This window comes from Bombina bombina, chromosome 4, assembly GCF_027579735.1.
Source record: "Bombina bombina isolate aBomBom1 chromosome 4, aBomBom1.pri, whole genome shotgun sequence".
Lineage (NCBI taxonomy): Eukaryota > Metazoa > Chordata > Amphibia > Anura > Bombinatoridae > Bombina > Bombina bombina.
Window position 1 is genome coordinate 801,943,568 of NC_069502.1, and position 25,146 is coordinate 801,968,713.

At 41.1% G+C, this 25,146-nt stretch overlaps 1 pseudogene; it reads right to left on the reverse strand.

The window, feature by feature from the left end:
• Positions 1 to 24,022, reverse strand: part of LOC128657038 (zinc finger protein 850-like) — a 429,091-nt pseudogene extending 405,069 nt beyond the window's left edge.
• Between the last annotated feature and the right edge of the window lie 1,124 nt (positions 24,023 to 25,146).

The window sequence follows — 25,146 nt, forward strand, 5'->3', positions numbered from 1 at the left end:
CGCCGGAAATCAACCCGATCGAATACGATCGGGTTGATTGACAGCTCCCTGCTGGCGGCCGATTGGCCGCGAGTCAGCAGGGGGCGGCGTTGCACCAGCAGCTCTTGTGAGCTGCTGGTGCAATGTTAAATGTGGAGAGCGTATTGCTCTCCGCATTTAGCGAGGTCTTGCGGACCTGATCCGCAGTGTCGGATCAGGTCCGCAAGCCCTTTGATAAATGGGCCCCCAGGTGTTGTAATGAGATTTATACAGCCTGTGATAAGAGGCAGTCCTCAAAGGTTTAAAAAAATTAGCATATAAGCCTACCTATGTTTGGTTTAATCTAGGAAGGTTGGTTAAAATTAAAAGTCCTATCTGAATAATGAATTTTCATTTATCCTAGAATGTCCCTTTAACAGTGGCTACTGTGGTTATCTGATCTTTCCCAAATAAGCGCAATTTTATTTGTGCAATCTGCAACTTAAGTTTCTTGGGCATCTGCTGTGATTGCTTTCTTTGTGTGATATTAAAGTTTTGTACATAGTGGATGTTTTTAATTGTTTGTCATGTTCTGAGTGTGTTGCATTTCAGCGAATGTCAGAATATGTGTTGCATTCTAAGTTAATTGTGGTTGTTTGAAATTTGTGTCAGCAGCTAATGTTTCGTTTTGTGTAAGACAAGAACGATTGGTTTTCATTGTTTGTTATGTTTTTCTCTTTTGTGGACAGCATATTGAATTGTGAAGTGTATTTCATTTTGCTTGCTATTGAGAATTGTCTCTGCATGAGTGGAGTGCATGATTTATCGTTTAGTTTCTTGTTATCTTGTGTTTGCGTGTCACATGAGATGTTTCACGCAAACATGGGGGAAGTATTGATGAGTATTGATGAATATCTTTATGTAATGGAGGAGATTATTTTTAGGAGGTGAACCTACAACGTTTTGAATCTCCTCGTACAATGTTATTGTGTTAATTTCAGATGCCTAAAATGTTTTATTTTTCTATGTGGTTCTTAACACTATATTTGTATTTGCAGGATGAGTATGCTGTCTTCAGAGATTGAAACACACTAACTGAATTATTTTTGAGTTTCCATATTTAGGTAAAATCTGTACAGGCAAAATTCCATAAGTGCACTCTTCAAAAGATTAAAGATTGAAAGCAAGTAAACCTTTAAAGAAAGAAAAGATAAAGATGAAAGACCTTTTGTCAAGCTTGTTTTAACCATCATACTGCAGTAAAAAAAAAGTTACTGAACTATCTTTGGATCCATTCTTTGCTTTGCATGCTGGTACCAGCCCCAGAACTGGACTCTGGGTAATCCATGACTGTTTCCTCTGATGTGTGTCTTCAGGACATAAAGACTATCCTTCTCTGGACTGTGCCTTACCGCTCGATATGGAAGTCCTGTTATGCTGTTACAGGATCAACCAATTAAATTAGGGGAGTATTGTTTTAACCCTATTCCTTATATTGCTTGTTTTGTATTCTCTTGTATTTGTTTTATTTTTATTGATCATATTTGGTCTAAGAAATCATATGCTTCATTGGTATTAGTGCACATGGTAGTTTATGTGCGTAACAAAGTAACCCTTTAGATAAGTGTAACTGTGAACTTCGCAGTATTGTACTCTATTGAATGGCCCACTGAGTATAGAAAATAGGTTTAAGGAAAATGCTGCAACATAGCATAATATTTTAGACCCTTCACCCTTTAGAACATAAGGAGGACACGTCTAAGCTAGAAGTTTATAGTAAATATACAGAGAAATGTTTGTTCAGGGAATAGCATAATTATAGTTTATGAAAGCAAATGTATTTTTCCCTTTTATTAATTAGTATGGTATCTGCAAAGTGAATTTGGTCATTCCTGATGTTTGTCAAAGAGAGTAATTCTTACCATAAAGATGTGTTTACCTTTAAAAGAGCTTGTAGTTTTAAATGATGTTCTGTTTGTATGCTTTCCTCATATAGGAGTGTGAGAGAATTTAGGTTGGAGAATTATAAGCATTATAGATAGCAGCCATCCAGAATAAAGCAACACAAGGTTCTTTTATTTTTTAGAAGTTCAAAGTGATATTGTAAAGAAATTCATTTATTTTCATTGACTGTTTTCTTTTTTCCATTCTTACAACAGAGCAGGCTTTAGCATAAGTTTTAGCATAAACATTCAGGCCCTTGAGGAAGTCTGACAGGTTTTCACTTGCGTAGTATTCATGAAGTATCATTTAAAAGTGTATAGAGAAGTTGTAAATTATTCTCTGAGAAATGTCAATGTATTTAGTTTGTATTATATATCAACAATGTTTTGTTTGATTTTAAATGACATAGGATGAAAGTGACGTTTTATTTGGACATAATTGTGATTGTATTGCGGTGTGTACTCATCCTGTACTGTTTCTGTTTGCTTCCTAGACTCCCTGTGACTCGAGTGTCTGCTTGCCATGGGTATCCACTGGTTGCCTTGTCTACCCCATGAACAAACCATAAGATTTCCAGTATCTCCCTGCGGAAGAACCGTGGATAAGCACCCCTACTGCAAATGAACTGTTGGAGAACTGTATTATAGCAAAGTGTCAAGGTGCAGCGCTCTCAAATGGACAAAGACTGTTCTTAAAGTATTCAGAGGCCACCTAGAGACAGTTGTGCTGTTGCTATGTCATGCTTTACTGTGGAAAAGGAACTGTTGGACATATTGGGGGGTGCTAGCAATGCAGGTGGAGAGATAGAAGATGCAGCGTTGTTTGGGGGTAGATGGGGGGCTGGTTGGGTTTCTGTACTGGTAGACCGGTAGTTTTGGGAGGGCTGGAGGATAGATGGAAGGTATTGGAGGGACTGTACCTATATGCAGTGACAATTAGCCTATAAAAGTATATCACGACATGCAAATATTTTTCTCTTTAGTATTCTTATAGAGTTCTGTTACCATAATATAAGGCTTTACTAATTTTCTATGCCTGTCTATTTTTATGTTATTCTGTTAGAATAAAAGGATGGTATGTTAGGGGTAATATGAACCTGATGGCAGCCATCTTGTTCTTCGCAGCCATCTTGTTCCTCGCAGCCATTTTGTAATGAATAGACTTTATTATACTGGGGTATTATGCAGTGAGAATTATATGCATGTTATGAGTTTCTTTAGCTATTCGGCCTTGCCAATGTACCCTGGCCTAATGCCTAGAAGTAAGATAGAATAAGATAATGTAAACAAGAGGCTTTAGACACTCGGTTGTCTCTGCAGATGGTAGTTTGTTATGACTCTGTAAATATTGTTATGAGAAACTCATGTTCCAGTTTTTCCTTGTAAATTGCTCTGTATAACTGTGTAAGATGACGCGGTCCTAACGTGTCATCCCCTTAACCCTGTATGTCACTATAAGAAAGGCTTGCACTGTGCAATAAACAGAATTGGCTTTCGATCATAATGCTGCGTGGTCTGAGTCATTCTAAGGGGCCCTTATCAGGTAATCTACATATGCCTCAGGTGGTACACTAGGCCCCAGGCTTTGGCCTGCACTGACACTTACCCCCTGAAGGGGACACCTTAGAGGCTGCAACCAATTTTAAATGTCTCTTGTCTGTTAGAGACAAAGTAATGGACACTGAATCTATCTGGAAACCTAAAAAGGTGACCCTTGTCTGAGGAATCAAAGAACTTTTTGGTAAATTGGTCCTCCAACCATGTTTTCGAAGAAACAACACTAGTTGATTCGTGTGAGATTCTGCAGAATGTAAAGACTGAGCTAGTACCAAGATATTGTCCAAATAAGGAAACACCACAATACTCCGCTCTCTGATTACAGAGAGTAGGGCACCGAGAACCTTTGAAAAGATTCTTGGAGCTGTAGCTAGGCCAAAAGGAAGAGCGACAAATTTGTAATGCTTGTCTAGAAAAGGGAATATCAGAAACTGATAATGATCTGGATGAATCGGAATATGAAGATATGCATACTGCAAGTCTATTGTGGACATATAATGTCCTTGCTGAACAAAAGGCGGAATAGTCCTTATATTCACCATTTTGAAAGTTGGTACTCTTACATAACGATTCAAAATTTTCAGATTCAGAACTGGAATTTTCTTTCTTTGGGACAATGAATAGATTTGAATAAAACCCTAGACCCTGTTTCTGAAACGGAACTGGCATGATTACCCCTGAAAACTCCAGGTCTGAAACACACTTCAGGAAAGCCTGAGCCTTAACTGGATTTGCTGGGATGCGTGAGAGAAAATATCTTCTCACAGGAGATCTTACTCTGAATCCTATTCGGTACCCCTGAGAGACAATACTCAGAATCCATTGATTTTGGACGGAATTTATCCAAACATCCTTGAAAAATCTTAATCTGCCCCCTACCAGCTGAGCTGGAATGAGGGCCGCACCTTCATGCAGACTTGGGGGCTGGCTTTGGTTTCTTATATGGCTTGGATTTATTCCAGCTTGAAGAAGGTTTCCAATTGGAAACAGATTCCTTGGGGGAAGGATTAGTTTTCTGTTCCTTATTTTGTCAAAAGGAACGAAAACGGTTAGAAGCTTTAGATGTACTCTTAGGTCTTTCATCCTGAGGCAAAAAAACTCCCTTCCCCCCAGTAACAGTTGAAATAATCGAATCCAACTGAGAACCAAATAACTTATTACCTTGGAAAGAAAGAGATAGCAACCTGGACTTAGAAGTCATGTCAGCATTCCAAGATTTAAGCCACAACGCTCTTCTAGCTAAAATAGCTAAAGACATAGATTTAACATCAATTTTGATTATATCAAAAATGGCATCACAAGGGGGGCGGAGCCAGCTAGCTTTCAGGGCAGACGTGTGTGACCAGAGCTCCTGCCATAATTATACAAAAATCAGCTAAAAAATTATATTTCTACATATGAAATTGCATTAGACCGATATAGGGTCGTTAAGCTCATTGAGTACAGCATGGAGGAGGACTTTTACTTTAAAATTCAGGCTCTATTTGCTGAGTCTGAGCGGCAGATGCACCGCAGATTTGACCAGCTCATGAAGCTAATGGAGGCCCCTATGACGCAGCCTTGTAAGATCAGTATGGTGGAAATGACAGCTCCAAGCACTACGAATGGAGGTCTGTGGCTGTGGGAAGTCTGCACACTCACCGGAACCACAGATGTTTGCAGCCCGGAATCTCCTGGAGTACTGGACCCGCCAAAAATGGAAGCAGCTGGGGCGGTAGTGGCTATTAACGCCATGCAAGAAATTGCAGAGGCCCACGAAGGTTGCCCTATTGGAAATACCCAGAGGGCTGATGCTTACCTGGAACTTGATGACTGCCCTCTTGATGGATACTGCGTGGATGTGCAGGGGAGAGCAGCCGGTTCCCGAGTGTGCAGCTCCGTGGCTTTGGGGTGTGCCGCTGCGGCCCCTGGGGCTTTGGGGCTAACGGATGAGGAAGTCCTAAGGAGCCTATGCAGGGATGTCGGCTTTGACCCACGGGAGTTACACAGAGGTAGCAGTGAGGTTTTCTTATATCGGCGAGTGGGCATCGGATAGGAGCAGAGATACTCATACCAGGCTTGAACGTTTTAGGCAGATTTCTTTCATTTTGGCTTGGTGGAGTTGCTGCCCTTTCCTCATCAATGTGTCCGGATATACCACGGTATGCTTTGGAGTGATGCCCCTGTAAAAGTTATCGGATGGACATACTCTATAATGAAGGACTACAATAATGAAAACTTTTTATTTGTCTAGTAGGCCGCGGTACACTGGCTGAGAGTTTGGTATTGGGCTCATATTGATGTAAATCCCCTCTGCTTACATTCCTAGCATCACCCTTAATGAAGGAACATTATAATTCCCTGATATGGTTAGTGCTGCCTGTAAGAATATTATGATATCTAGGGAGCATATACACACATTGTATCATTATATATATGTTATGTTTAATTACAATGTATCTTAATGTATCTTTTTGTATCCTTCTTATAATCAAATTGTAGCCAGAAGCATTTTCACCTTTATACACACATTACACATGTACTTTTGAACCCTTGAGCTACGTGCAAGAAAACACTGCTCATGCAAGCAATTTTAGTTAGGTCAAAGGTAGCTATACATCAGATTAGTGTATTTTGAGATCTTACATTGTTCCTTTGTCCTGTCAGTCATAAATCTACCTAATGTCTAGGAATATCAGACAAATGTGATGTACAACTTACAGGATGCAAGATGGTCTTCCGCATCTTAGAAATGGCTAATGATTATAGATTTCAATGTATTCTGAACTGTATAAAATGGCTAGCCTGACGCAATAAAGTTAGAGTTGTTCTGTAAGCATATCATTGTACGTGTGTTTTATGAATAGCTCTCCAAGCGCTTGTAATAACAACTTTGCAGTGCAGATACCAGAGTCGTGGTGCAGAAGACAAAAAGAGGGTCGTGGTCCTAGAGGAGTCCTCTAACAAATGGTGTCAGAAGTGCTTATCAAGGGGTAAGTAAACACTTGTTTTGCACTGTTTTTGCTTACCCATTGTCAATCTCGAACCCTATAAGACCAGACCCTCAGGTTATAAAAAAAAAAAAAAAAAAGTGGGGAATGTGTATGTATGTTATGCATATATGTGTATGTTGTGTATGTATGTATATTTAAGGTGTTTTTTATGGCAATTTTTGGTTCAAGTGGTTAAAGTCCTCTTGTTTTGGGTTATCAGTCCTATGGTTTATTGATATTAAATAGTATCTGAGGTTAGAGTCCTCTAATGATACATGTTTATTTGATATTAAATAGTATCTGAGGTTAGAGTCCTCTAATGATACATGTTTATTTGATATTAAATAGTATCTGAGGTTAGAGTCCTCTAATGATACATGTTTATTGGTTCTTTGATATTAAATAGTGTCAGAGGTTAGAGTCCTCTAGTGACATATGGTTTTATTGGTTAAAATATAGTATTTTAAGGTTAAACGGAGTTTGAGTCTCTGTTGGAATATAAGGATTTAATATTGGTATTTGAAGTATATAGTGTTGTATGCGGTATATATGTTGCAATATAAAGGGGTATAATTCATAAAATTTATTGCATATTATCCATAAACTCTGGTATCAGCCTGAAAATTGTTTTGCTATCTTTGTCTATGCGCAATCTGTTTCTTTCATGCTTGCTATAAACTAAATTTGCTGTATTGCATTTGTTTTCCTGCTTGCACACTTCAAATTGCTGTATTGCATTTGTTTTTCTAATTGCTTTGTTTAAAGTGATAAGTTTATTATGGGGTCTGCCAATAGTATACAAGAAAATGTTTCTAAACAAATGAAAATCAAATATAAAAGTTCTAAAGATTTACCTGCTAATGCTAGTCAAACTAATTTACAGAATATTATCCCAAAGCCCTTACCTGATGAAACACCTAATGAATTTATGACTAGAATTGTAGGAGAATATTATAGTTCTTTATTTGTTTCAAATATGTGTAAATGGTCAGAAGGTTTAATACCATAAATATCACATCCTTTTCCCAGAGAAGGTTCTTTAATCGAACCATATATAACAATGATAAAATCTATGTGCATAGGTGAAAAAGGAAATGATGGTAAGCTTTTATTATATGGGGATCCGAAATGGAATAAGAAATACATGAAAGAATGTGGGGAAGTATGGGTTAAGATGGCTTGTTTTTGGACAAATAAAAATTCCCCTCCCCCATATTTGCTTTCCTCTGCTAGTATAGCTCCGTCTGCCCCTTTAATGTCCCCGGCTACTGCAACGGGACATCCCTTTAACAAATTATATCCTGAATTGTCTGCCTTAAGAAAAAACACTGAAGAGCTAGAGGAAGTGGCTGCAATAATAGCGATATTACAAAGACCCAGTTATAGACTTCCTGTAGTACATGAATGCATTCAAGATAGTCTTACAACTTGTAAAATAGTCTCAGATATAACCAAAGACAATGTGACTGCAGAAATTAAAGGGACACAGCCACAAACATTAGCAATATGTAATGACACAATTAATACACAGCCAAAAGCAATAGCTATACATAATGACACAGTCACCACACAGCCACAAACAGTAGTAACATGTAATGACACAGTTAACACACAGCCAGAAACAGCAACTATACATCCTGTCACAGTTAACACACAGCCAGAAACAATAGTAAGATGTAAAGACATAGTTAAAACACAGCTAGAGACAGTAATACCAAACAATGACATGCCACAAAATAAACAGACAGAGAGAAAAGCACATAAGAATGTCACAATACAAGGTCACAGAAAAGAGAATAATTATCAGTCAGAATATAATGAGAGAGAACAGGTTTCCAATGATGAAGAGATAGAAAGTAATTGGAAAGATGAAAATTCTGAACAGAGTAAGGAATTACCTAAGAAACAAGTTAATGTTACAACTATATCCACTAGAGAAATAAAACCACACAAAAAGCGAATTAATAAAGGTACATCTGCAAGTAGTACCAGATCCAAAAGCAAAACAAGACAACAAAAGGTTAAGTCAGAGAGAATGACAGTGATGAAGAAGAGGTTAACAATATAAGGGACGTAAGAAAAAGGGTAAAAGAAAAAAGATATGAAGAGGTTAAAAAGACAAGAGGTTCTATAGTACACACAGAGAATAGCGAAAGTGAGGAAGAATGTAATTCAGATTGGAATAGTGACATTGAGGAAGTTAGCGTAGCAGTAAAAATTAAAAAGCCTAACAAAGATAAAAAGGAAGTTAGCAAAAGCAAGGAAAATGTTTGCAAGCCTAATCAGGAAACACAGAAGCAGCATATCCATTCGTCACTGTAGGAAAGTCTGTAATGGTAAGACCACCAGACACATCACTTCTTGCACAATGGGCAGAAAAATGTCCTGATCCCTTTAAACGTCCTACAGGTGCCTTAGCTTACTTAAAAAGAATAACACAAGACATGCATTTAGGAGGTCCTGATTACAGAATACTATTTTGCCTTATAACTAAGTATGCTGATATAGATCCTGTAGTAATAGCACCACAGTTACACCCAGTATATGACAAAACCTCAGTATAATGGGGAATATGCATGGGAAAACCCAGAACATGTAAAAGGAATGTGGGACAACATCACTAAGTATTTTACAGAGAAAAGTGGACACAGGAAGGACATTACAAGGGCCACAACATGTAAACAAACACAAAATTAATCTGTTTCAGAGTTTATAAAAAGGTTTAGAGATTGCTGGATACAGGAATGTTGTTTAGATTTAGATGACAATATGGGTAAACTGTATGTACAATATATGTTGAATAATATGTTGCCACAAACAGCACAAATTATTAAGCAAGTTCTAACAGGAATACATTTAAAAACTCCCTTACAGTTTGAACAGGAGGTGAGGGAAAAAGACGCAGCTGGTGTGTTTCCTACTGAACAACTCAGTGGTGATTTTGCAGGTTTTCAAGGTAATAGAGGAAATAGAGGTCAAGGAAATAAACAAAGAGGTAATTTTAACAGACAAGGTAGAGGTAATTTTAATAATCAAGGTGGAAATTTTAATCAAAATCCAAATTTTCATCAAAATCCAAATTTCAATAATCAAAACTTTAATGGCCAAAATGGCAATACACATGGTAATCAAAACTATGATAGAGGTAATAACCAAGGTAATCAGGGTAATCAAGCTTGTTTTAATTGTGGGTCCCTAGATCACTGGAAGAGAGAATGCCCACACCCACGACAGACACAGTACACACAACAAAACTCACAAGGTACAAATCAGCATGCACAGACATACCCACAACAGCAGCAGCAAATGCAATCAAAAAATACAGTACGTTTCCCCATATCCTGGAATGCTGATCACACTTACTTGGACAGCCAGCAGACGGGACTCCTCACATGTTATATGGCTCAAATTACACACTCATGGGATGAGCTACCTCTCATCTCTATGACTGTCAATCAAGTTCCTTATGATTTTTTAGTTGACACAGGAGCTAGTGCTTCTAGCGTTTCTAAACATGAATATCAAGGGCCAATTACTAATACATGTGAAAGATCTGTTGGCGTGGGTGGAGTCCCATTCCTTTGTCCCAAAACACCATCCCTTCTTGTACATCCTACATCTGCACCACATGTCACATTAATGTACAAATTTCGCATTATGCTACAGTCCCCTGTAAACTTATTGGGACGTGACCTGTTAGGTCAATTAGGTATTGGCATTCAAATTGATCGACAAGGAGGTATACAAATTAACACACCATGGGATGAAATGAAAACACCTGACATATCATACTTTGATTGTTTAGATTTTTCTTTTATCATTGGTAATGATGAGAGCATGTATGATAATCAGTATCATGATGAATGCACTAATTTTTCTGACAATCAACACAATCAAATAGCAACTGTGACACATGCAATGCAAATTTCTTTGCCATTTAAGTCAATCCTTGAAAATGCTTTTAATTACTCAAAACATGACAATGCAATTATGTGCTGTACTTATGAAAATCCTTTTCTTTCCTCAGTTTCCGTGCATGATACAGGACCCATAGAGCCTGATGGTCTGTACATAACCCCAACTCAGGTATTTGTCACTACACAAGATCACCTATGGTTATGGAAGGAAGGCCTAAACATCCTCCATGAGCCTAAGTACATATCAATACAACCCCCTAATGGTAATTATGCCTTATGTATGGTTACCATAGAGCCCCCAGCTCTGCAGATCCCTCCTACACTTGTTAGTCTGCCCCCATCCCTGTGGGCAAATTCTTCTACTGATCCTGGACTTATCTCTTGCACACCATACAAAGCTACACTTAAACCTAACTCTACACCAGTATACATAAAACAATACCCTTTGTCAAAGGACAAAGAGGATGGGATAGCTCCCATCATTGCAGAATTATTACAGAAAGGCATTATTGAACCTACCACATCACCTTACAACACACCTATTAACCCAGTCCGCAAGGCGGATGGTGTATCATGGAGAATGACACAAGACTTGCGAGCTGTAAATGCCCTAGTCCAACCCCTTGCCCCAATAGTACCAGATGTAAATGCTATACTCACATCCATCCCCAGTGATGCCACTTGCTTCACTGTTATTGATTTATGCAGTGCTTTCTTTAGCATACCGGTAGACCCTCAAATAAGACCATTATTTAGTTTTTCATACAAAAACAGTCAATATAGATACTGTAGAATGCCACAAGGCTTTATTGATAGCCCGACTGCCTACTCCACCGTGGTCCGCAAGACCCTTGAGTCATGGTCACCCCCTGAAGGTTCCGTTTTGCTACAGTATGTGGATGATCTTTTACTGTGTAGTAAAGATGAACGCTGTTGCAACATTGACTCTTTGCTCTTGCTGCACCACCTGGCTGACACTGGTCACAAAGTTACCCTAAAGAAACTCCAGCTTTGCAAACCTGAAGTACAGTACCTAGGTTTCACTCTTGCTGCAGGAAAAAGACTGCTTTCTCATGACAGGGTTAAAGCTATTTTGTCACTGCCTAAGCCAAAAACCAAAGAAGCTATGCTTTCCTTTTTAGGAATGGTTACTTATTGTAGGCAATGGATACCTGACTGTCCTTATTATGACCATATTCTTCGTTCAGTTACAGGAAAAGACTGTTCTTCCTTCATTAGCTGGACATCATCCCTGAATGAAGCATATGAGGCACTCAAAACTGCCTTGTGCAAGGCCCCTGCCTTGGGCCTACCAGACTACACACTGCCATTTCATCTATACTGCAAAGAGGGGGGTGGGACCGCAGTTGCCGTTCTTGCCCAAGACCATGGGGGAGCATACAGGCCAGTCGCTTATTATTCCAAATTGTTACCTACCATTGTCCAGGGTATGCCTGCATGCTTAAGAGCCACTGCTGCCTGCGCCATGATGGTTGAGACAGCACAGACTCTTGTACTATCCCATACGCTGATACTTCACACATCACATCAAGTATTACAGGTACTCAGTAATCTCACTACACTACACATGACAGCACAACGCCGTTCCGGCTATGAAACCATTCTTACATCTACTTCAAATCTTACTGTCAAATACATCTCTCCTTCTGGAGGCCCTGCTCCTCTTTTACATCAACTTTTAGCTTTCACTCCTTTTGACACTGATGACACCCATGACTGTCTACAACTAATTCAAAATGATACTTCACCTCGCTCTGATCTTTCTTCTACTGCTTTGCCAACAGGTGATGTAGTTTTTGTAGATGGGTCATGCTCCAAACCCTCTAATGGTTTATTTTTTACAGGTTTTGCTGTTGTACAACTTCCAAATATTGTTTTAACTGCAGGTTCTTTACCTTTTGTTTCTGCTCAAGCTGCAGAACTAGTTGCACTCACACAAGCATGTAAACTTTTTGCTAACAAAGACGTAACAATTTACACTGATTCCAGGTAAGCCTTTGGTGTCATACACGACTTTGGTATAATCTGGCGTAATAGAGGATTTGTCACTGCTGATGGTAAAGGTATTTCTCATTCAACCTTAGTAAATGCTCTTCTAACAGCACTTTTACTTCCCAGAACTATTGCCATTGTTAAGTGTAAAGGCCATAGCTCTGATAATTCTGATATTCGTTTGGGCAATGATTTTGCTGACCATGTAGCCAAACATGTTCCTTTAAATGGTCCACAACACCCAGACTACACACACACACTTGATTCTTATTTGCATATGGTACATATCCCTTTGCTGGCACAAGATGCAGATCTAATCTCACTTCAACAATCAGCCACACAACATGACATTGCTTATTGGGAAAAACAGTGTCTGACTGCTGACCTTATGGGTCTTTGGTCAGACAAAGAGGGGAGAATAGGTATTACCAAATCTGCAGCTCCACTCTTTATATCAAATTATCATGGTTTTGGACACATTAGCAAGAGAAATACAGAAAACAACATGTCACAACGGTATGTAATACATGATTTACACTCACTAATAGATGCACAACTAAGTAGATGCCTAACATGTGCACGTAATAATCCTGGAGGTACAATACATGGTAAATTAGATCATTTACCGCCACCTGATGGCCCTATGCAAACATTACAGATTGATTTCACACATATGCCTACTGCAAAAGGAGGCATAAAATACTTGCTGGTTATTGTAGACCAATTCAGTAAATGGGTAGAAGCTTTCCCCACAGCAAAAGAAAATGCTAAAACAGTAGCTAAAATTTTGTGTAAAGAAATTATACCTAGGTTTGGCTGCCCTCTACAGATAAATAGTGATAGAGGTACTCCATTTGTCTCTCAAGTAACGCAACAGGTTTGTACTTTGCTGTCCATTGAATGGAAATTTCATATCCCATATCATCCTGAATCATCAGGTCAGGTAGAAAGGATGAATAGAACTATAAAATAAAAGATGAGGAAGGGAACTGATGGTACTTTTACTAATTGGCCTGAACATTTACCTGCAGTATTGGCAGAAGTCAGAATGACCCCTAGCGCCACTACGGGTTATTCACCATTTGAAATTTTAATGGGCAGACCCTTTCCTACTCCTTGGTGCAAACATAAAGGTGCTCCTGTGGTAAGGGGAGACCTGAATGTGATCCAAGAAGAATATGTTTTGAAACTTGTGGAAAAACTGAACAGTATCTATGGTGATGTATCTTTCTCTTTGCCATCCCCTTCAGGTACACCGACACATCCTTTCAAGCCTGGAGACAAGGTCCTGGTAAAGCGATTGCACAAGAATAAAAGTCTGGATCCTCCTTTTGGACCACCCACAGAGGTCATCGCAGTAACACGCACCGCAGTCCTCACAGACGAGAGCCCAACATGGATCCATGCCAGTAGGATCAAGATATTCTCACAGAATGGGAAGACAGACGCTGGACCTTCAGTGCCCGCTCCCCAACCAGAAAAGACATCATCTATGTGTTAACCATAACAGTCATTGTTGGCGCTGCCACTGGCCTAGTGGCTACTATAGCCATTGGAGTCCCAACCTACAGTTTAAGTTCAATCCCTAGTCCTGGTGCGCCCCTGCACAATGACAATCATGACACCCCAAAAGCCAATATGTTTCACTCCCGCAGGTCAAGATATCTACATCTCACATCATGGGAAAAAGGCAATACTTTTATTAAAACCACTGTGAACTTATATAAGGTGACTAATAAAACAACACCATGCTGGGTTTGTGGCTATGCTCCTCATGGAGAGAAGTGGGGATATCCATATTATGGTCACCCTCTCAACGCTGACGATTTACATCATTTAATTACCTCTCATACTATGTGGAACTTTACATTTAGTAATTCATCTAAAAACAAAAAGTACATCTTGTAAATTATGCTAATAATGAACTTTTATTCTTTTCTTTCCTCATAATAATCCTGAGGTATATATCAATCTATAAACTTTTTCTCCTTATTATATGTTATTCTTTCAGAATAAAAGGAGGCATTGTAAGAATATTATGATATCTAGGGAGCATATACACACATTGTATCATTATATATATGTTATGTTTAATTACAATGTATCTTAATGTATCTTTTTGTATCCTTCTTATAATCAAATTGTAGCCAGAAGCATTTTCACCTTTATACACACATTACACATGTACTTTTGAACCCTTGAGCTACGTGCAAGAAAACACTGCTCATGCAAGCAATTTTAGTTAGGTCAAAGGTAGCTAGCTATACATCAGATTAGTGTATTTTGAGATCTTACATTGTTCCTTTGTCCTGTCAGTCATAAATCTACCTAATGTCTAGGAATATCAGACAAATGTGATGTACAACTTACAGGATGCAAGATGGTCTTCCGCATCTTAGAAATGAGCTAATGATTATAGATTTCAATGTATTCTGAACTGTATAAAATGGCTAGCCTGACACAATAAAGTTAGAGTTGTTCTGTAAGCATATCGTTGTACGTGTGTTTTATGAATAGCTCTCCAAGCGCTCTTTAGCACTCTCTCTCTCCTCCTCTCTTCTGCTCTCTCTCCCCCTCTCTTTTGCTCTCTCTCCCCCTCTCTCCCCCTCTCTTTTGCTCTCTCTCTCCCCCTCTCTTTTGCTCTCTCCCCCCTCTCGTTTGCTCTATCCCCTCTCTCTTTTGCGCTATCCCCTCTCTCTTTTGCGCTCTCCCCTCTCTCTTTTGCGCTCTCCCCTCTCTCTTTTGCACTCTCTCTCTCCTCCTCTCTTCTGCTCTTTCTACCCCTCTCTTTTGCTCTCTCTCCCCCTCTCTTTTGCTCCCCCTCTTTTGCTCTCTCCCCTGCTCTCTTTTGCTATCTCCCCCCTCTCTTTTGCTCTCTATCCCCCTCTCTATCTCCCCACCCTCTCTTTTGCTCTCTCCCTTCTTCTCCCCCTCTCTTTTGCTCTTTCTCTCACTCTTTTGCTTGCTCTCTTCCCATCTCTTTTGCTCGCTCTCTCCCCATCTCTTTTGCTCTCTCTCTCCCCCTTACTTTTGCTCTCTCTCCCCCTCTCTTTTGCTCTCTCTCCCCCCTCTCTTTTGCTCTCTCTCCCCCCTCTCTTTTGCTCTCTTCCCCTCCTCACTTTTGCTCTCTCTCCCCACTCACTTTTGCTCTCTCCCCCCTCACTTTTGCTCTCTCCGCCCTCACTTTTGCTCTCTCCCTCTCTCTTTTGGTCTCTCATCCGCTCTCTTTTGCTCTCTATCTACCCCCTGTTTCTCTCTCTCCCCCCTCTCTTTTGCTCTCTCTCCCCCTCTCTTTTGCTCTCTCCCCCCTCTCTTTTGCTCTCTCCCCTCTCTCTTTTGCACTCTCTCTCTCCCCCTCTCTTCTGCTCTCTCTCCCCCTCTCTTTTGCTCTCTCTCTCCCCCTCTCTTTTGCTCTCTCTCCCCCCCCTCTCTTTTGCTCTCTCTCTCCCTCTCTTTTGCTCCCCCCTCCTTTGCTCTCTCCCCCGCTCTCTTTTGCTCTCTCCCCCCTCTCTTTTGCTCTCTATCCCCCTCTCTTTTGCTCCCCCCTCTTTTGCTCTCTCCCCCGCTCTCTTTTGCTCTCTTCCTCCCTCTCTTTTGCTCTATCCCTCCCTCTCTTTTGCTCTCTATCTCCCCCCATCTGTTTCCCTCTCTCCCCACCCTCTCTTTTGCTCTCTCCCTTCTTCTCCCCCTCTCTTTTGCTCTCTCTCTCTCACTCTTTTGCTCGCTCTCTCCCGTCTCTTTTGCTCGTTCTCTCCCCATCTCTTTTTCTCTCTCTCTCTCCCCCTTACTTTTGCTCTCTCTCTCCCCCTCTCTTTTGCTCTCTCTCCCCCCTCTCTTTTGCTCTCTCTCCCCCCTCTCTTTTGCTCTCTCCCCCCTCACTTTTGCTCTCTCCCCCCTCACTTTTGCTCTCTCCTCCCCTCTCTTTTGCTCTCTCCCCCTCTCTTTTGCACTCTCCCCCTCTCTTTTGCTCTCTCCCCCTCTCTTTTGCTCTCTCCCCCTCTCTTTTGCTCTCTCTCCCCCCTCTCTTTTGCTCTCTCCCCCCTCACTTTTGCTCTCTCCCCCCTCACTTTTGCTCTCTCCTCCCCTCTCTTTTGCTCTCTCCCCCTCTCTTTTGCTCTCTATCTACCCCCTGTTTCTCTCTCTCCCCCTCTCTTTTACTCTCTCTCCCCCTCTCTTTTGCTCTCTCCCTTCTTCTCCCCCTCTCTCTTTTGCACTCTCTCTCCCCCACTCTTTTGCACTCTCTCTATCCCCCTCTCTTTTGCTCTCTCTCCCCCCTCTTTTGCTCTCTCCCCCCTCTTTTGCTCTCTCTCCCTCTCTTTTGCTCTCTCCCCCCCTCTTTTGCTCTCTCTCTCCCGCCCTCTCTTTTGCTCTCCCTCTTACCCCCCTTTCTTGCTCTATCTCCCCCTCTCTCTCTCCCCCCTCTCTCTCTCTCCCCCCCCACTCTTTTGCTCTCTCTCACAACCCTCTCTTTTGCTCTCTCTCTCCCCCCTCTCTTTTGCTCTCTCTCTCCCCCCCTCCCCTCTCTTTTGTTCTCTCTCCCCCCTCTTTTGTTCTCTCTCCCCCCTCTATCTTGCTCTCTCTCTCCTCTCTTTTGCTCTCTCTCCCCCTCTCTTTTGCTCTCTCTCTCATCCTATCTTTTGCTCTCTCTCCCCCTTTTCTTTTGCTTGCGCTTTCTCTCCCCCTCTCTTTTGCTCTCTCTCTCCCCCTCTCTTTTGCTCTCTCTCCCCCTCTCTTTTGCTATCTCTCTCCCCGTCTCTTTTGTTCTCTCTCCCCCTCTCTTTGCTTGCTCTCTCCCCCCTGTCTTTTGCTCTCTCTCTCTCCCTCCCTTTTGCTCTCTCTCTCTCTCTCTCTCTCTCTCTCCCCCCTCCCCTCTCTTTTGTTCTCTCTCCCCCTCTCTTTTGTTCTCTCTCCCCCCTCTCTTTTGCTCTTTCCCCCCTCTCTTTTGCTCTCTCTCTCCCCCCTCCCCTCTCTTTTGTTCTCTCTCCCCCTCTCTTTTGTTCTCTCTCCCCCTCTCTTTTGCTCTCTCCCCCCTCTCTTTTGCACTCTCTCTCCCTCTCTTTTGCTTGCTCTCCCCCTTCTCTTTTGCTTGCTCTCTCTCTCCCCCTCTCTTTTGCTTGCTCTCTCTCTCCCCCTCTCTTTTGCTTGCGCTCTCTCCCCCTCTCTTTTGCTCTCTCTCCCCCTCTCTTTGCTCTCTCTTTCCCCCTCTCTTTTACTCTCTCTCTCCCCCTCTCTTTTGCTCTCTCATCCCCCTCCCTTTTACTCTCTCTCCCCCTCTATTTTACGCTATCTCTGCCCCCCTCTCTTTTGCTCTCTCCCCACCTCCTCTCTTTTGCTCTCTCCCCTCTCTTTTGCTGCCAGCCCCACCCACCGTTCTCACGGACAGACAGCAGATCAGGTGTGTTTGTCCTTGCTCTCCCCCTCTCTTTTGCTCTCTCCCCCCTCTCTTTTGCTCTCTCTCCCCTCTCTTTTGCTCTCTCTCTCCCCCCCTCTCTTTTGCTCTCCCTCTTGCCCCTTTCTTGCTCTCTCTCCCCCTCTTTCCCCCCCTCTCTCTCTCTCTCTCTCTCTCCCCCCACTCTTTTGCTCTCTCTCACCCCCATCTCTTTTGCTCTCTCTCTCCCCCCTCTCTTTTGCTTTCTCTCTCCCCCCCTCTCTTTTGCTCTCTCTCTCTCTCCTCCCTCCCTTTTGCTCTCTCTCTCTCCCCCCTCCCCTCTCTTTTGTTCTCTCTCCCCCTCTCTTTTTCTCTCTCTCTCATCCTCTCTTTGCTCTCTCTCCCCCTCTCTTTTGCTTGCGCTCTCTCTCCCCCTCTCTTTTGCTCTCTCTCGCCCTCTCTTTTGCTCTCTCTCCCCCTCTCTTTTGCTATCTCTCTCTCCCCGTCTCTTTTGTTCTCTCTCCCCCTCTCTTTTGCTCTCTCTCCCCCTCCCTTTTGCTCTCTCTCGCCCCTCCCCTCTCTTTTGTTCTCTCTCCCCCCCTCTCTTTTATTCTCTCTCCCCCCTCTTTTTTGCTCTCTCTCTCCTCTCTTTTGCTCTCTCTCTCCCCCCTCCCCTCTCTTTTGTTCTCTCTCCCCCTCTCTTTTGTTCTCTCTCCCCCCTCTCTTTTGCTCTCTCCCTCTCTCTTTTGCTCTCTCTCTCCCTCTCTTTTGCTTGCTCTCCCCCTTTTTTTTTGCTTGCTCTCTCTCTCCCCCTCTCTTTTGCTTGCTCTCTCTCTTCCCCTCTCTCTTGCTTGCGCTCTCTCTCCCCCTCTCTTTTGCTCTCTCTCTCCCCCTATTTTCCTCTCTCTCTCCCTCTCTTTTGCTATTTCTCTCTCTCCGTCTCTTTTGTTCTCTCTCCCCCTCTCTTTGCTCTCTCTTTCCCCCTCTCTTTTGCTCTCTCTTTCCCCCTCTCTTTTGCTCTTTCTCTCACCCTCTCTTTTACTCTCTCTCCCTCCCCCTCTCTTTTACTCTATCTCTGCCCCCCTCTCTTTTGCTCTCTCCCCGCCCCCTCACTTTTGCTCTCTCCCCTCTCTTTTGCTGCTGGCCCCGCCCACCGTTCTCGCAGACAGACAGCAGATCAGGTGTGTTTGTCCTTGCGCTGTCTCTACTGCGCATGAAAGCTTCGGACAAACACACTTGGCCTTTTATATTATAGGATACATACATATATATATATATATATATATATATATAACAATTTTAAAGAAGTAGCTAAGAAGGATATATTACTCCTTCGTATTAAAGAAAGGGAATTCAGCACTCTTTTGTATTAAACACCATATATTTATTTATAAAAAAAACAAATTTATTATATAAGAAACCAATATATTGCCTTTTTGTATCATGCTGCTGCACAGATTGAGTATGGACACTTTCTATATGCAATACCCCCTGTACATTGGATTCATATGAGCCGCTGAGACTATGTATGTTGTTAAGTATGGTGTATGTATGTTGAGTATTGTGATTAAGTGTAAACCTTGTTTGGATGCTGGTGTAAATATTAATACCGGGACTGCCTTGGAATCGGTTTGCACGGTTTTAGCACCCTGGTGGGAGATGGCCTTTTGAGAGAGAAGTTCATGTGTCTATCTGCCTCTCACTGAGCAGTGCTGTTTGCATACAAGGCAGGTGTGTGTACGTTTGCACCAGAGCTCTTTACAAGCTGTCCAGTGATGTCAGAGATGTAGGAGGGCTTAACAGATTAAATCAAACTACTCGTGTGTGTACAAGCTCCTGTGAAAGGGAGTCCCAGGAGGGGAACACAAGCCGCTTCTACTGGTCAGGTCACGTAAGCACTACAGTATTGACTTTGCTAGCTCTCATACAAGTCCGGTTTAAACCTAGAGTGCGGTGTGAACCACGGTTATACACCGGAAAGAGTGGGCACCTAAGTTATGAACTGTGCATGTAATAGCTTAATATATCATCTAACCTGGACGCTTTTTCACCAGCCATTACTTTGTCTTTACATGTGGGACTTTCTCTACCATATTGTTTGGTTTTAGAGGTTTCCTGTAACAGCTCATAATAGATTGCAACAATAGGTGGTTTCATGTGAAACATTAGTTATCCTATTTGTATCCAATCATATAGATATGTAAGAATTGGGTTTGCATGTAACTTTTTATAGAATATGTGGCAAAGAGACTTCTTTGGTTTCTTATAAAATAAATTTGTTTTTTTATAAATAAATATATGGTGTTTAATAAAAAAAGAGTACTGAATTCCCTTTCTTTAATAAGAAGGAGTAATATATCCTTCTTAGCTACTTCTTTAAAATTGTCATATATCTCTGTACTAGGGTCTGCACCATTTCCATTTAACAAGGGCTTTAAACACTATACACCTGGTAGTGATATCCAGGTTATATCCAGGTAAGGGATTTCACTTTTTCTCTCTCATTTTTAAATTATATATATATAAGTTTTGGGGGACATTCTCTCCTTCCTGAAACGTCCCCTCACTTTTGCTCTCTCCCCCCCTCTTTTGCTCACTCCCCCCCTCTCTTTTGTTCTCTCCCCCCATCTCTTTTGCTCTCTCCCCCCATTTTTTTGCTCTCTCCCCCCATCTCTTTTGCTCTCTCTCTCCCCCTCTATTTTGCTCTCTCTCCCCCCTCTTTTGCTCTCTCTTTCCCCCTCTCTTTTGCTTGCTCTCTCTCTCCCCCTCTCTTTTGCTTGCTCTCTCTCTCTCCCTCTCTTTTGCTCTCTCTCTCCCCCTCTCTTTTGCTCTCTCTCCCCTCCTCTCTTTTACTCTCCCCCTCTCTTTTACTCTCTCTCCCTCCCCCTCTCTTTTACTCTCTCTCTGCCCCCCCCCCTCTTGTTTGCTGTCTCCCCGCCCCCTCTCTTTTGCTCTCTCCCCTCTCTTTTGCTGCCGGCCCCGACCACCGTTCTCGCGGACAGACAGCAGATCAGCTTCGAACAAACACACTTGGCCTTTTATATTACATGATTATATATATATATATATATATATATATATATGCTGATGAAGGGTAGTGTATACCCGAAAACGTTCCAATAAAAAATAACTTCGTTATTCCATATAAAAGTCCTGAGAGTGCATTTATTTGAGAGGCTATATATATATATATATATATATATATATATATATATATATATATATATATATATATATACATATACACACACATATATATACACATAAGGAGGCACTCAATGGTCCTTTTTCAATGTAATTTAATCCATGTGAAGTTTCAGGAAGGAGAGAATGTCCCCCGAAACTTCACATGGATTAAAATCACATTGAAAAGGACCAGCGAGTGCCTCCTTTTGTAATTTTATTTATTAACCTGTTGGCACAACGGCAGATGAGAAATTAGGTGAGAGTGCGCTTATCTGGGATATATATATATATATATATATTGTTCCAAAGAATGTGAAATATTAATATTTTCGTGTTGGGTTAGCGCTAGGGTGACCATATTGCCGCTTTAAAAAGGGACGCATATGAAAAATGCATATGTCAGGGTTGTTTTCAGGGCTGTTTAAAGAAATGTTTTGTATAAGAACCCTGACATATGTATTTTTCATATGTGTCCCTTTTTAAAGCAGCAATATGATCACCCTAGTTAGCGCACTTCAGAGGACGTGATCGGGTTTGCGCATGAGTAGGGTGTTTTTCTTCCCCACTTTTCTTGCACCATTGACTTCTATGGGGGAATATTTTTACTCGATGGCGATATTCGAAGTTTGGCTTTTTGCAAGCGTCGGGTTAGCGTGCGAGCAAAAACGTTTTACTTTCAATTTGTAATATGAGCGCTACACCACGCGCACAAAAAGCTTACTTTCAACAAAGTGAACGCACGAGCGGGAGCAATAAATAGCGATCCGCTCATAATCTAGCCCTTAATTTGCTGTGACCAGATAGTGATAAATATAACTAAGCTCCTTACACTGATCAAGCAATTACTGTGTAGCATGTTGCAGGGTCATTATCTGGATCTAGCAAGATACACTGAATTCTCTTTGGGGACAGTAAAATGTTTATATATATACACATACACACACAAACATATATAACATATTTACACATGCTTATGATCATTCTATACAATAGCACTTCCTCTTTTGCACAAATTACTACTTGTTTATCTGATATAAAAAACCAGTTTATTCTTTATTTGCCTAAACCTGCCATCACTTCATAAGCTGCCTATCACTGGTCTGTGTATGGGGATGATGGAACAAATAACAAAAGGCTGCTGGGAAATAACGGTCTCTTCGGGTAAATTTCTAAAAAAGAATATTCCCAGAACAACTCTACACTTTTGTATTTGCACAAACACCTTAAAGGGACAGTTTACTCAAAAATTTTCTCCCCTTTAATTTGTTCCCAATGATCCACTTTACCTGCTGGAGTGTATTAAATTGTTTACCCTTATATTGGCATTTGAAATTGTTAATTTAGCATGTGGTATCCCCACCTATTCTGAAAGTTTGTGGCCGCGCGTACCAGCTATAGATAAGATTTGTAAACACAGCCAGCAGAAGAAATTACACTTCCAGTGTGATATAGCAGAGATAAGGTAATAAAATGTTGATTTTCCATTGTTCTCTCAAAGTATTGGTGATTGTTTTAAGGACAGATATAAGATAAAGAAGCAGGTATATGTGCACAATGTGATACAGTAATGAGATCAGATTATACCTACAAGCTCAACCTATTTTATTAGGCTGTGGCTTCAAAACACAAAATCAGAGCTTTAATATACAGAAATAAACCTTAAAAAGCTAATTTTCATACATTTTTTACTCTGCAGTTGGTAAAAAAAGCAATTGTAAACACATTAAGGGAAAAACTATTTTACAGTATACTGTCCCTTTAAACACCGGCTCTTTCTGTACCTCTGAGCATCTGTCACCTCTTGTTGCTAAGCAACTATTACACATATTCACTGCAGGTTACTGTGGTATCGTTATGATGTTTTCTCACCTCTCCTGTCAGCAGGTAGAGAATCTCCAGGATGTGATTCAGGATCCGCTCAGGCTTCTTGTTCATGGTCAGTGATATTCTGCAACACTGAGACCTGCAACAGTGAGAATAATAAATGACAGAAATTACAGATATGACAATAATGGTCATACGGTCATACACAATACCCATAAATATATATATATATATATATATATATATATATAAACACAAACTTCATCACTGAAATATATATATATAAATAAATAATAAAGAAACTTACATATACACTTCCTATACACGTATACCTATATCTAAATATATATACACACACGTACACTGTGCACACAACTGATAATGAAGGCTGTTCCCTCTGCCTCTCACATACACAGCCTCCTCCCCAGTACTTTATATACAGATATATATATAATATTTTTTAGATGTTTCTTCTGCTCAACACACGCACACTCACCCCCCTCCACAGTAAGTTATATACACATATATATATTATAGAGAGGTTTCCTTTGCCTCATACACACACAGCCCCCAGTAGCTTATATACAGATATATAACAGTATAGAAAACTTCCCTCTGCCTCACAAATACAGTCCTCTCTTCAGCACTTTATATACTGATATATAGTAGTATAGACTAGTTCCCTAAGCCTCACACACAGCCCCACAAGTACCTTACAGATGGTTAATACTATAAAGAGGCCTCACACGTTCCCCACCCCAGTACATTGATTATATACAGATATAAGCCTCACACACAGCCCCCTCCCCAGTACCTTATATAAATATTTATATTATAGAGAGGTTCCCTCAGTCTAACACATACAGCCCCCTCCCCAGTACCTTATATACAGATATACTGTATAATATTATAGAGTGGTTCCTTATGCCTTACACAAACAGCCCCCTGCCCCACACACATAGCCCCAGTATCTTATATACAAATGTATAATACTATGGTTCAATCTGCCTCTTAAATAAAATCCTCTGCAATACCTTATATAGAGATAGCCGACATTTAAGATAGGTTTGTTGTGACACACACATCTCCCCAGTGCTTTATAAATACACATCACCAACTAGTTACTTACATGACACCACCGTATGGAGTGCTGAGACTGTAGTAGCTGGTTCTTTACAACAGTAACTACATGACTGAAGTGATCAAATGGCACAAACAGCTACAAGAAGCTACATTAGTTTTCCTGCCCAGCTACTTCCTGTGTGGTCGCAGTGTTCTATCCAATTTTCATACCCCATCCGATTTACCTGCTAAATGAGCATGCTCAGTATAAGATAAGAACATTCCACAGCTCTCTCAAAAGAATGTGTGGAATGCAATTAGGCATGCGCATAGCTAGTGGTATTAAAATCTGATGGGAAAGGGGAAAGACATTTGCTTCTTAAAGTGGCAACGTAACTCCATTCATGCTTACTAGAAGCAGGGGATTCTGTCAGATATTCATACCTTAAAGTGGCAACGTAACTCCATTCATGCTTACTAGAAGCAGGGGATTCTGTCAGATATTCATACCTTAAAGTGGCAACGTAACTCCATTCATGTTTACTAGAAGCAGAGGATTCTGTCAGATATTCATACCTTAAAGTGGCAACGTAACTTCATTCATGCTTACCAGAAGCAAAGGATTCTGTCAGATATTCATACCTTAAAGTGGCAACGTAACTCCATTCATGCTTACTAGAAGCAGGGGATTCTGTCAGATATTCATACCTTAAAGTGGCAACGTAACTCCATTCATGCTTACTAGAAGCAGGGGATTCTGTCAGATATTCATACCTTAAAGTGGCAACGTAACTCCATTCATGTTTACTAGAAGCAGAGGATTCTGTCAGATATTCATACCTTAAAGTGGCAACGTAACTTCATTCATGCTTACCAGAAGCAAAGGATTCTGTCAGATATTCATACCTTAAAGTGGCAACGTAACTCCATTCATGCTTACTAGAAGCAGGGGATTCTGTCAGATATTCATACCTTAAAGTGGCAACGTAACTCCACGCATGCTTACTAGAAGCAGAGGATTCTGTCAGATATTCATACCTTAAAGTGGCAACGTAACTCCACGCATGCTTACTAGAAGCAGGGGATTCTGTCAGATATTCATACCTTACATACATTTTAGTGCCCTCAAACTGCCCATGCATAACAGCCATAGGTTTCATTTCCATAAACAAGTGTTTTATTCTTTTTAAGCAGTACATGTTGTCTTAAAGGGGCAGGTGGGGGGATTGTACTGATTACCCTTTGTCTTAAATGGGTAGCTGGGGGGTTACTTATTACCCGGTGTCTTAAAGGGGTATCTGGGGGGGTTACTGATTACCCTGTGTCTTAAAGGGATAGTTGGGGGG